The sequence below is a fragment of the Pipistrellus kuhlii genome, unplaced genomic scaffold (assembly GCF_014108245.1).
Source record: "Pipistrellus kuhlii isolate mPipKuh1 unplaced genomic scaffold, mPipKuh1.p scaffold_m20_p_23, whole genome shotgun sequence".
Classification (NCBI taxonomy): domain Eukaryota; kingdom Metazoa; phylum Chordata; class Mammalia; order Chiroptera; family Vespertilionidae; genus Pipistrellus; species Pipistrellus kuhlii.
Genome location: NW_023425522.1, coordinates 3,940,562 through 3,954,273, shown reverse-complemented (window position 1 = coordinate 3,954,273; position 13,712 = coordinate 3,940,562). Strand labels below are relative to the sequence as shown.

General features: G+C 37.1%; 1 protein-coding gene across 1 annotated transcript in view; it reads right to left on the bottom strand.

The window, feature by feature from the left end:
* Positions 1 to 13,712, bottom strand: part of HS3ST3A1 (heparan sulfate-glucosamine 3-sulfotransferase 3A1) — a 93,858-nt gene that overhangs the window by 16,897 nt on the left and 63,249 nt on the right. The gene's annotated exons all lie outside the window — the stretch shown is intronic.

The window sequence follows — 13,712 nt, the reverse complement described above, 5'->3', positions numbered from 1 at the left end:
CCCTGGAATACTTCAGAAGAAAAAATGATTTTTAAAAAATAATTTTAACTTTTGTACTTACAATTTGGATAAAGCTACGTTAAATTTGTACACTGCCCTTTAAAAATCCTTTAGACCAAGAGTTGCTAAACTGTAACCCACAGGCCAAATCCAACTATTTTTATTGGAAAGTTTTATGGAAACAGAGCCATGCCTACCTGCTTACGTATTGTCTACGCCTGCCTCTGAGCAGCAACAGCAGAGCGAGCAGTTGTGACAGAGACCAGATGGTCTAAAATATTTACTATCGGGACTGTTTCAGGAAGTTTGTCAATTCTTGCTTTAGATTGTTACTGTCAATAGAAGAAAATTAATAGAAAATCTGGATTGGAATGTAATTAGTATTTTGTTGAAATTGAGCATGAAAAGCAAGTTGCACTACATAAACAGATGAGCTCATGATTTGTGTAGATCTTTATTACTCATCCAAACATCGCTGGCCCATCCATAGAATACCCCGCTGAGCAATAATAATTAAATCGAGTCATCTTTGGTGGTTTGCCAAAACTTTCAGACATATAAAAACAGTGGATTTAAACATATTTTCCTGGTTTGTTGTTATGAAGGAATAGTTGTCAAAATAGGAGAATAGAGTTTATTTCGCTTAACAGTTTATTAGCTTAATTCATCACGTTTTAAATGCTTAGACATGTGACATGTAGGGCCTCTTGTCCAGTGACCCGACAGGGTGAAGGGTGGGTGAGCCTGGGGAAGATATGCCAGGGCTCAGACAAGCCATTAGAAATGAAAGGGCAGAAAGCAAGGCCCTGTCAGCTGAGGGCCCAGGAGCTGGACTTTGCCATGAAGCAAGTCTTGAGACTAGGGATTCTTCACAGCAGATGCCACAGGGGGCTCCAACATTTATGTGATGAAACAAGTTTCTCTCTTTCTTTTTTCTTTTTTTTAATTTCTTTATTGATTAAGGTATCACATATTTGTCCTCAACCCCCATTCCAATCCCCCCCCCCCCACTCATGCTCCCACCCCCCTATTGTCCTTGACTCCTGGTTAGGCTCATATGGATGCACACAAGTCCTTTGGTTGATCTCTCCCTTTTATCCCCACCCTCCCTTTGAGGTCCAACAGTCTGACCCATGGCTCCTTATCTCTGGGTCTGTTCTTGGTCATCAGTCTATGTCGTTCACCATTTCCCCTAAATGAGTGAGATCATGTCCTACTGGAAATATACTTATAAGAATCAAAAATGAGACAAGCAATAATCGTTATGCTGAAAGGCATATAAATCAGTCCTGTTTGACATTGAAATTGGGTCTCAAAACAAGTTTCTCTTTTTCAGCACGAAGACAAAGCACTGCAGGCTCCAGGGGAAGACCTCGGAGACACTAGCTGCTTTCCAAATGGACTTTTTTTTTTTTACAATTAAATGTTTCAAAACTTAAAGTCACACAAATAACAAAGGTTCATTCTAGAAAAGTTCAAAGAAACACAAAATTCTAAAAAGTAAAGTCACCCACCTAGCACGCAGATGGAGCTTTGTGAACTATATCCATCCAAACCATTCTCCTCAGAACTTTGTAAATTATTTATAAAATAGATCATTTTGTATATGGGGTGTGTGAAGTGCTTTTTGCACTTAGGGATAAATTGGAAACATTGTTCCTGGTGTTAAATACATGTCAACTTCATTTTAAATGATGGTGCAATGTTGACTAGGTGAATTGTGCTAAAGGGCTTAGTGAATCCCATATTGTGGGACAGTTAGGTTGTTTCCAAAGTTAAACAATTTATTCATATGTTTAATCATTTCCTGGAAGGGAAAATGAAAGAATGCATGTTGAACGGCACCCTTTAAAGAATCATATCACAAACTTCCTTCTGTGAAGGCATTTACATTTTGTCTTTTAATTTTAATATATCATTTTAATAGTTTATTTGAAGTTTAACATATTAAAGTGCATGTTTTCTCATGCACTCATTAATATGATACTATGTTATCATATTGCATAATTACTGCTAATAAACAAAGAAAAACGATTTTCAACATTTTAAAACCTGTTTTAAACTAGTGAGCATTTTCTCATATACTATTAGAAATGTAAATTTTAAAGACATTACCTAGTAGTGTATTACTTTTTGCCTATTATTTTCTAATGAATGATTTTTTTCTTAGATCTTAAGTATTTCCTTTATATTAATTACATGTATTCATTTTCTTTTATGCAGCATCTATTCTAGTTTACAATTTCTCATTTTCATTTTTGTGGCCTTTATTTTTTTTTTGTTTTCATATCAATCAGTCTTTCTTTATGACTTTTGCATTTCTTTTATGATGTCTAAATAAGCTCTTTCTTACTTTAATATAAATATCCATCTTAATTTTATTTATTTTGGAATCCATTGTCTATCAGTTTTTAAAAAGTATTTAAAATTCAACCTCAGCAACTATCTAAAATGAATTCTAATACTGATATCTATCAATTTCTTATAATAAATCCCTATATAATCTGCATTTTGTCAAGATTCTATATGCTGTTTTTATATTGTTTTTATATTGTGTTCTCTATTTATTTTGGCACTACTAGAACACTCTTAATTATTGTAATGCCCTAATATGTTTTAAATCTAACATGAAATTGCCTATCTATTCTATCCTTGAATATTTTTATTAAGTGTGTTCTATGCCAAATGACCTGAACAATTATAAAATGTTTGTATCAAATCCCCTACTTTCTTCCATTGGAATTGGGATTTCATAAAATGTAGAGATCACTTTTAGAAAGAAATGGCATTTTCCTATATTGAGTTTATCAATCTGATGTGGCTCTCATTTATACAAATTTTCTTTAATACTCCTCACTAAAGCCTTTATTTTATATTTAAATTAATATGTAGTAAAATTTACTTTTGGAGTATAAGTATATGCCATTCAGTATCTGTATAGATTTGTGAAACCCAACCACAATCAGAATATAAAACAGTTCCATCACTCCAACAACGCGCTACCACTTTATAGTCTTCCCTGATTCCTGGCAAGCAAGGAGTGAAATTGCTGAATAATTTGATAAGTAATTTTGTTTAACTTTATAATAAACTGCCAAATTATTTTAAAGAGTAGCTGTGCCATCTTCATTCTTCAAAACAATGCGTGATGGTTCCATTTGTTCCACATCCTTGTTGCATGTGAAATCATATTTGCCTCGTTTTTCAGCCTTTCTAGCAGCTGTACTGTGTTCTCTCTCAGTGGTTTCTAACTTGCCGAATGGCTAATGGTAGCAAACATCTCATTTGCTTCATTGCCTCTTGGTTGAATGTTTGTTCAAGCCTTTTGCCCATTTTAAAAACTGGGTGGTTTATTTTCAACTGTTGAGTTTTAAAGTTCTTTATATATTCTAACTAGAAGTTCTTTGTTGGATACAAGATTTGGAAATATTTTCCCAGTCTGTAGTTTGTCTTATCATTGTTTTGTTTTTTTAATTAATATTAGACAACATTAACAATTAAATTTTGGACTTCTTTTTTTGGTTCTTCTTTTGTGTGAGAATATTTAGTTCTACTCTCTTAGTAAGTTGTAATTATACAAAACAGTGTTATCAACTATAGCTATCCTGTTAGACAAGAGATCTGCAGACTTATTCATTTTATAAATGAAAGTTTGAACCCTTTTACCAACCTCTCCCTATCTCCCCCATATCCAGTTCCTGGAAACCAGTTTTTCACTCTGTTTCTGAGTTTGATGTGTTGTCTTTTTTTGTTTTCTTTTTTAAAGATTCCACATATAAATGATACCATGAAGTATCTGTCTTTTAAAAAAATAAAAAACATACTGCTAAGTCTAGAACTGAGCAATATTTCTTAAAATTTTTATGAAACTCAATTTATCCAATTTTATGGATTGTGCTCTTAATCATGTCTAAAAACTCTTTGCCCAGCCCCAGGTCAGGCAGCGTCAGTAAAACTTTTTACAGGCTACTTTGAATGTGATCCTGATGTTACATTTAAACTGTATATAGTTTAAAAACTTTTTAAAATGCTGAGATCATACTGTTATCTGGTGATGTCTTTCTTCTAATAAATCAAACATCTATGTATTTGCACTGAGTTATGGTTAAGCTGTGTCAAATAAGTCATGAGACATACATGTAGGAGAGGTTTACATTTGCATCCATGGCATTATCAGTAGCCTAAAATAATATGGGTGTCTCTAAAACTATTTTAGGGGTAGGAAATATATCTACAATGTAGATAAGGGTATGGATATGACAGACTCCTTATTCTGGCAACTTGGACAATTGTCATGCATAAAGAATGAAGATTTTGATGAGTGGGTCTAAACTCAAGGTCCCAAATCTGTCCTTGGTGTAGCTAAGTCGAACACAGGGCCATGCTCTTATCAACTCAAGGCAGAGGTTCTTCATCTAAGTCCCAAAGACTGAGTATCAGGCAGCAGTGAGCTCACTGTGTAAAAACGTGAACAAGAGCATGCATGCGTTTTTCTGAAAGAAAAGCCTGAAATTTCATCAGATGTTCTTGAGAGACCATTCCATTTTGAGAAGGTACATTCACATTCTCTCCATCCTCTCATTTCAAACATGTCCAATTCACTTTACATATCCAATACTTATTTGTTGAATGAATGAACAAATAAACATTTATTGAATTATTATTATGTGGCTACCTTTAGGTTTTGACCTCAAGTATAAAATTTTTACTTAGCACACATTTATTGAGTGCCAACTTTGTCTAAGAACCCTATTAAAAAATGGAATTACATGGACAAAAGCATTCTTGTCCACAAAGACTTTACCATCTAGGGGGCATATAGACTTAATAGCCAATGTATTTCAATGGGAGAATTACTATCATAGGAGTGTTTATCAGGTCCAGAAAAGAAACACCTGCTCTGCTAAAGGAATTTATAGATGGCTTCTCAAATACAGTGGTGCTTGAGTGAAGACTAGAATGTCTATGAGGGTAGAGCTATAAATGGCTTCCCAAACAGTTAAATTGCATATACTGTAAAGTTGAGATGTTTCAGAGTGAGTCTGATACAGAAGCTTGGAGCCAATCACCAATCATGTTACATACAGACTCACTTTATCACTGTAGTTTAGCAGGGTCCAAGAAGAGAATTCTAGGGGCTAAGTATTTGGAAACATGGAAGCATTGGCGTTTGAGGCATGTTCAGGTGAACTACAAATGGCTCAGTTTTCCTGGAGGACAAACTATGAGGGAACCCACAGACCTACTTCTGCAGGTTCAATAGAGAGAAATACAAATGTTTCTGTAAATGAGAGTCCACTATAGTACTTTTACAAAAGTCTCCAAAACAAGAAACAAATGTCAATCATTAGGGAACTGGATAAAAACGTCTGGTGCAGTATATCCATGTAATGGAAGATCTTGAAACCAATTACAAACATTGACTTACATTTGTTTCACATTTTTAAAAAAGCTCCAAAATAGTATAAACCACACAATGATAGGATATTATCCCACATTTTAAAAAACAGGCAATAAAAAAGAATGCTTGTGTGTCAATGTGTTTCAGTGATTAGGCTGAGTGCCTTGATGGCCCCAATTCTTGATCCCTATTTTTACCCTTAACCATAGATTTTGCAAATGATTCATTGTGAGTACAATCTATCTTTCCAACCCTTGATATTGAGTTCAGCCATGTGACTTGCTTTGGCCAATGGACACTAGCAGTTGTGATACAAGAAGAGGAGTGAAAAACTTCTTATATGTCCAGTTCACACTCCTGTGTCTGGCCACCACTGTGAAGACATGTCTGGACAAGCCTGTGGAGGATGAAAAACAAATGCTTGAGCCACCCAAGTTATCCCAGCAAAGAACACCCTTGTTCTGTCTTGAGTCAGCTGATTCCCCAGACATGTGAGCAGACCCAGCCAAGATCAAGAAAGACATGGGGTTGACTCACAACTGACCTCAGGCACATGAGCAAGGCCAGCTGAGACCTCAAACTAGCCTGGATCTGCCAAACTCTCTAGACTTGTAAAATAACTATTATTGTATGTTTTTGAGGTTTTGTGGTAATGTTATAAAGCAGTATTTGTATATAATATAGACTTGCCAAATATCTGGACAGTTGCACACCAAACTATTAACAGTGGTTACCTCTAGGGAATGGAATTATTGGTTAACATTGTATTTTCAAACACTTGAAAGTATTGCTCTACTCTCTAAGAAATCGACTTGCTATTTCTGACTTGATCTATTTTCTTTCCCTAACTTGTTCTTAAAATGTCAAAATAGATTAGATTAAAAAGAGTCCAACTTCCAGTAGCTGCCTGGGGTCTTAAATTAAGTCTAAATGGTTACAGTACTGATTTTTAGAATGGTTGGTTTTTATTCTTGTCTGCCATATGGATGGTCTGAAATTAGTAAACAAGCCTCTTAACCCATATTTTAGCCATTTTTTCTTTTATACAGATGCAAGTGGCTCTTGATGGAGTGGAGTTATCAAGAAAATAATTGTTTCTACTATGAATAGGAAAGCCATGATGAGACACTGTTAAAACTACCTGAAATGCTGTACAAATGAGCAAAGAAGCTGAAAGTGCTTAGCATGGACATGGAGATGATGATGATGATGATGATGATGATGATGCAGCAACATTTATTTTTATGCACAGCGACAGCTGACTGCTGTATAATCTCTAAACATCTTGCAATGGATCTACTTTGGACTTTCAGATGATTAAAATACATGAGATACTTTATTAATAACTAGATACTAAAGTATCTAGTTACTTCATTCACTCATGTCAATTATTGTTTCATCTTTATCAAGTCTAGAAAAAAGAAAATAATTATAAACTCTTATTGATTTAGTTGGATTGTTATTCCCACATTAAGCTCGACAAATACTGTTAACTGCCTGAAATACATTTAAAATAACTATAGAAATCTGAAATGCTAGAGGCTCATCCCCTGGCGTGAAGCTCAGAACCTAGAGGGAATGGAATGACAAAATAGTAAGAACATTGGTCAGGTTTGGTGACAATAAGTATCTGGTTCCATTTTCTAATAACCATGACCCATAAGGGTTTTAATTTATTTGACTCAGTTTCCTCATCCATTCAATGGAAATAATCAAGGTGCCTGTTATAAAAATCAAATTAAGTCATTTGCCACCATCGCCCTACTTCTACCCTTCCATCAAATTAGTAAGAAGCCTGACAAAGGGTCAGTGAAGAACTGATATGCTATTGCTATTGACACTCTCCATATTCCTTATAACCAAAACATTTTGACTCCTGCCAAGACCGGTTTGGCTCAATGGATAGAGCGTCGGCTTGGGGACTGAAGGGTCCTGGGTTCGATTCTGGTCAAGGGCATGTACCTTGGTTGCGGGCATATCCCCAGTAGGGGGTGTGCAAGAGGCAGCTGATCGATGACTCTCTCTCATCGATGTTTCTAACTCTCTATCCTTCTCCCTTCCTCTCTGTACAAAATCAATAAAATATATTTAAAAAACAACAACAACAACAACAAAAAAAACATTTTGACTCCTGACTTCACTCCCTCCAATATGCCTCCTAGGTTTTTTAATGTCTGCTAGATTGGTGATGTGAAACAGGAGCTGCTGTACCTTACAGTTCCTTCATTATCTGTCCTCTTACATCCATAGTATGTTCAAGAGGAAACAGGCCTTTAGCAATCACAGCATCCAAACACACGTTTAGATATTACAAGAGCCTGGCTAAGAGACAAATTAATTTACCCAACATTACACCAATCAAACAAGAACAAAAAGCTAGGACCCCTCCTCCAGGTCAGAGTGACCTCTAAAACATTTCCCAACTACTGTATGTCTATAGAACTAATGCATAGTGATTATGGCCAAGAATGTTGAAAAATATGCAAAATATTTCTGTTTAGATAAGCATGTATTGCTTATTCATAGGAAAACCAAAATATCATCCTTACATGTCAAGTTTGATGAACAATTGCTGTGACAACCTCAACCTTCCAAATCAGAAGCAACTTCACATACCCTCTTGCAAATTCTCTACTGTTACATGAATTTCATTGAGCTTTCCTAGTTCCACTGCCACCCTTTCTGGCTCCATAGCAGCAGCTGTCCATGGTGGCAGGCCTCCCAAACCCATGCTTCTGAGTTCTGGTCACAGCCAGCTTCTTGGCTGGGCTGGTCCACAGGCTGCATTAGAAGTCCCTCCACTTGGCGATCTGCTTTCAGATTCTCTGCTAATCACCACATTCTTTCAGAGGCACAAAAACTCCCTGAACTCCCCTGCCCCAGCAGGCAGGATGTTCTCTGCTTTCAGATGTCACAGCCCTTCCAAAATACAGTCTTGATCTTGGGAAAATAAGTAATTAGTCTGATGGGGAATAAACAGCCAGTTCAGCAGTTTTCTCACTACTGAGTTTTAGAGTAATAGAAGCCCAAGCAGGTCAGAAAGAAGGTGAGTGCTGTTGGGTCTCAATGCCTCACTGAGCTCTAATACCAGCTACTGGCACCCAAAGCTCATTAGTTCCAACCCAACACTGCTAATCGCCCTGAGTGCTGATTCAGCTTTCAGGGACACTTAAGGAGGCCTTCATTAACGTTTTAACCTCGCAGTGTCCTGTTCGGCCCGAAGACCCAAATCTCACAAGTCGATGGAAACTTGAAGAAAGAGTACACCAAGCACTATAATGAAGAAAAATGCTTCCACTTTGTAAAGGCCCCAAGAGACAAAAATTGTTCTTATCATTCCTCTTGGAAAAACGTTGGCATATTATTATAGACGACCTTCTTTCCTTTTTGGTAAATGTAGAATGAATGCAATTTGAGATCTGTGGACACAACCCTTAAAATCAGGATTTCTCAGCCTCAACACTATTGGCATTTTGGGATGAATAATTCTGTTAGAGAACTATTTTGTATTTTGTAGGACATGAACAGCATTCCTGGCCTCTACCCACTAGAAGGATCCTCCCCAGATCCTTAAGGCATGACAACTACCAAAATGTCACCAGACATTGTCTAAAGTCACTGTGGGGAAAACACCCCTGTTGAGATCTAATGCTTTAGGAGATCACAATATCCATTAAAAATATAGAATAGAATAAAATAGGATAGGATAGAAAATATAAGACAAAATTACATAAGGTAAGAAAAGTATTCTTTATGAACACGTATTTCATACTTTATTTGTTTGTATGTACATGCATAGAAATAATGTGGATCATGGTGTAAAAAAAAAAGTGTGAAAAACACTGATAAAGTATCTTGACTCTCAAAAACCAATTATTTGTCTGCACTATTGCTAGGAGAAGGGTATTGTCTCCCACATAGAAATCTCTATTTTTGTCTCAGTAATTTATTGCATGCTTTTGTTTGATTGTTTTTAATTTAATGTGGTTTCATTTCAACAACTAATGGGCACTTTGTTTTCTACCTAATTATGGCAATTGTGGTTTATCTCTCTATCAGATGATACAAAATTATCAAAACAGAACATCACTAATCATCCAGCAGACTAGTGAGTCTGTTGTGTGCTGCAGGAAAATGTGGGAATAAAACCTTGCCCTCTCAGAGCCATCATCTACTTCAGGGGACATTCTATTCAACAAGGTCTCTTTAGGTCTCACTTCATAGTCAGATCACAGAGTTAGTTGATGAATAACAAGTCATACAAGAAATGCTATCTTCTTAGTGAGGAATGTATAACATGCACATATAGAGACTGAAACAAGTGTATAATGGTAAAATAACGACTAACAACACCAAAGCTTCAGTTTCAATCAAGCTTTACAGACCACACACACACACACACACACACACACACGTACAGAAGATATGCTCTTAGTTTTGGTTATATTACCATAGAAAACAGAAGTGACGTTTTATAAGCGGTGAAAGAGAAAGTTTCTCAAGTTGGAAAAAAAAATCTGGAGTGAGCTAGAACTGCTGAGTGTGTGGAATGAAACAGATATGGGTAAAAATAGGAATCAGAGGCAGGAAGTATAGTCAAAAGTGAGAAGTTTTACAACCAAAGAGGTTCACAAAGAAGAGATGAGGAGCTGGGTCTCAAGGTTCCAGCATCTCAGACAAGAACCAAGCAAAAGTGAAGCTTTGTCTATGTTTCCACTTACATACTTTCTTTCCAAAAAAATGGGATTTCAAGACCTGGCCATGTAGTTGTGCAGAAAGTGGATGGAATCAGAAAAAGACAAAGAATGTGAGCTGACCAGTCAATTTCTTGAGTAAGAAACAGGATCAATTAATAAAGACAAAGGACATAGCAATTTGTCGGACAAAGCCTGGATCTTTGGGGTTCACATGGGGTAAAATTGGAAGAAAAGGCAATGAAAGAGGAGGGTGGTGTCAATGGGAATCAAACCAGGGATCCAGGACAAGGCCTTATAAAGAGGTCCAATCCACTGTGTCAAGAATCAAATGCTACAGAGATCTGAGTGAAGATGGAGAGAATGGCAGGCTGGCAACACAGGGCACAGCTACTGCCCTCAGAGAGAATGGTTCCCCGTGTGGGGTTGGTTTCCTTGTGCTTCAGATGATGGATGAGAGCGAGCTTGACAAGGAGAAATCCCTGACAGTTTCTCTCTGCAAGATTTTGTCTGCTTTTGATTGGTTGCTTTTGATTTAATTTGGTTTGTTTTTCAAAAACTGGTGTCCCCTTTGTTTGTTATAGTTTTGGCGATTTTTGTCTTTCTATAGCTTATAAATTATTTCAGAAATTCTTTGAATTCACTCTTACAGAGTGATGTTTTCTAATTTCTTTGACATTTTTAGCTATAACTATTCTCATTGTTTTATTATTTCTAGCTCTCTCTGTTTTTTGTGTTTTTTTTTTTGGGGGGGGGAGGGGATTTGAATGCCAACATTACTCACTTTCATTCTTTCTAGCTTGATATTAAAATCTATGAGGACTGAATTCATTTTACTTATATCACTGACTTTACAATAATAATAGGTATGTATTGTTATCATTTGACCTTACCTAAGTGCATATTACATTCCCTGGTAATTCAAGGGTTGTAAAGGAAATATGAATACTTTTAACCTTGTGGTAATTTTATAAATTTTATATTGCCCTCTGTTAAATTTTCATTTGTACTCAAAGTGTGAGTTTAATCTTAAACTTTTGGGAAACTTATTATGCTTATCTTGGCCATGCATATAAACACTTTTCTAAATGTTCTTCAGACTTTTGAAAAGACTTCCAATTTTCTTTTTGTAGTATAGGTAACTTTCTTATACCTATATATTAAATTAAAATTAAGTTTATTTTTGAGTTTCATATGTTTATTTTTAATTGCTGTGACAAAGTTTCAAATGAGTATATTAGAATATTCCGTCAAGTTCTGATGTTTAAAAAAAATATCTCTGCTTGTTCTGTGGATTATATCCATGTCTATTTCCTGTTTGTTTTTTATTATATACTATATAATAAAAGCCTAATATGCAAATTGACTGACTCATGGAATGACCGGTTGCTATGATGAACACTGACCACCAGGGTGCAGACATTTAACACAGGAGCTGTCCCCAACCCACAGGCCCCAAGCCAGCCAAGGTGGGTGCAAGTGGGCCTGCCCTCCCCCTCCCCACCCTCCCACACCATCGCCCCACTGGTCACATCACAGTGGGAGGTTACTGGCAGCGGTGGCAGCGGCGGCAGCAGGGGATGAGGTCAGTGAGCGGGTGATGCTAAGCTGGCTAAGGCAGGTGTCAGAGGACCCCCTTTCCCCCAGTTGCCCTGCTGGTCACCTCACAGATCAGCCTGCCAGGCCTAGGGACCCTACCTGTGCAAAAATTTCATGCACTGGGCCTCTATTAATAGTTATACCATAATTATACAAGATGTTAAAATTGAGGAAAGCTGGGTGAATGGTCCACAGGAACTTCTGTACATTATTTGCAATACTATAAATCTATAAATGATTTCAAAATAAAAGATAAAAAAAATAAAGTAAAAATCCTTTTGCATTTCTAACAGCTTTCACTTCATATATTTTATGCTAAATGGTTATGTCATCTCAGAAACTAAGCTAAAGGTTGTATTCTTGATTATTAAAAACAGACCTTTTATTTCATTTAGTCTTTATGTTGAATTTTACATTGACTGATATAGATGTTGTCATTCCAGCTTGCTTACTTTTATTTTATTTTCTCAGTTTGAGTGTGTGTGTTTGTGTATGTGTGTTAGTTTTGACCATTTTTATATTTCTAAATATTATTTTGTATTGCTTTTGTATTCCTCTTGTAAACAATGAATTCCCATCATAGATTAATTCTGTACTGTACTATATAATTTCAGCTCATTCATTTTTTGTGATGTCTTATCTTTCTGTACTTTAGCCATTTGAGATCATTTGGATGGTTAAAAATTCTTAAGTCACAGAATTTTCCCTTCAAAACTCTCTATTAAGAGGCTAAAGTTTTCTGAAATATAATATTTTGAGGAAGACATCCAATGCCAACTTCATTTCTCTTCCTTTGAGAAAACAGTTTTTGTCATTTAGATGATTGGAGCATTTTGTTTTATCCCTCCCCTCTTCCCCTTTCATCCTTTGATTAAACTTTCCTCTTTGGAGTCAGGATACATTTAGGCAATTTTCATTACTTTTGCATGGTATTCAGTTAATCTTTTCAACTGGAGAATGAAACCTTGTTGAGGGAATACATGAGAGCATTCTTTGGTTTTCTCCTATTTCATATTGAAGCTCTGCATCAGGGAGGGCTGGAGGAGAGAGAGTTCTTCCTGGTTCCTCCCATCAGCTATGTTCTTTGGAACAACCAGTACTTAGATTTGATCCTGTTTCTGCCCGCTGACCTACAGGGCACCAAGGGTGAATCTACACTGAGTGGCCAGATTATTATGATCTCTGAAAGCATAATAATCTGGCCACTCGGTGTATATCCTATATAATAAAAGGCTAATATGCAAATTGTCTCCTCAACCAGGAGTTTGACCAGCAGGCAGGCCAATCAACTGCCCATGTCCCCTACCCCTGGCCAGTCTAGCTGAACCCCATACACACACACACACACACACACACACACACACACACACACACATACACACTGAGTGGCCAGATAATTATTCATTCAGAAATCATAATAATCTGGCCACTCAGTGTATATTTGCCCACATGCAGGCTGAAATGACTTATTGTTCCCAGTTCCTACTGCAATCTGTCAGGGCCAGAAAAGGGAGAAGAGAAATGTCATGTATTTTCTGGGATTTACTTTGTCAAATTAAAAGTGAAATAAATAGCCTGGCTATGGAAGGTGGTAGGGGGTGAACACAGGAGTTGCTGTGCCTGGGCTGAGACCTGAAGCCAGCTGTGCTGAGCTTCGCCTGTACCCACTGTCCCTGGGCAAGGCATCTCCAGGCCCAGCCCGCCAAGGCAGGTGTGGGTGCCGATGTTCATCCTGGCACTGGGTGTTTCCCAGAGTCAACTAGAGAGTCTCTGCACAGCTCCACACCCTCTCCGGGGCTTGCTGATTGTCCCTGGGCTTCCTCCTCTGCTCCTGGTGTGACCACCCTCCTCAATCCAGATTCCCCTGCTTTATCTCTGCCAGAGGTTTCTTTGGCACTTGGAGGTGACTTGTTTCCTTGCTGGTACTGCTTTTTTCTTATTGAAATTATTTCTTTGGCCATTTCACTGGGGATTTGGGGAAGAGGGAGACTTACATGCCAAGATGCTCCCATAGTGAA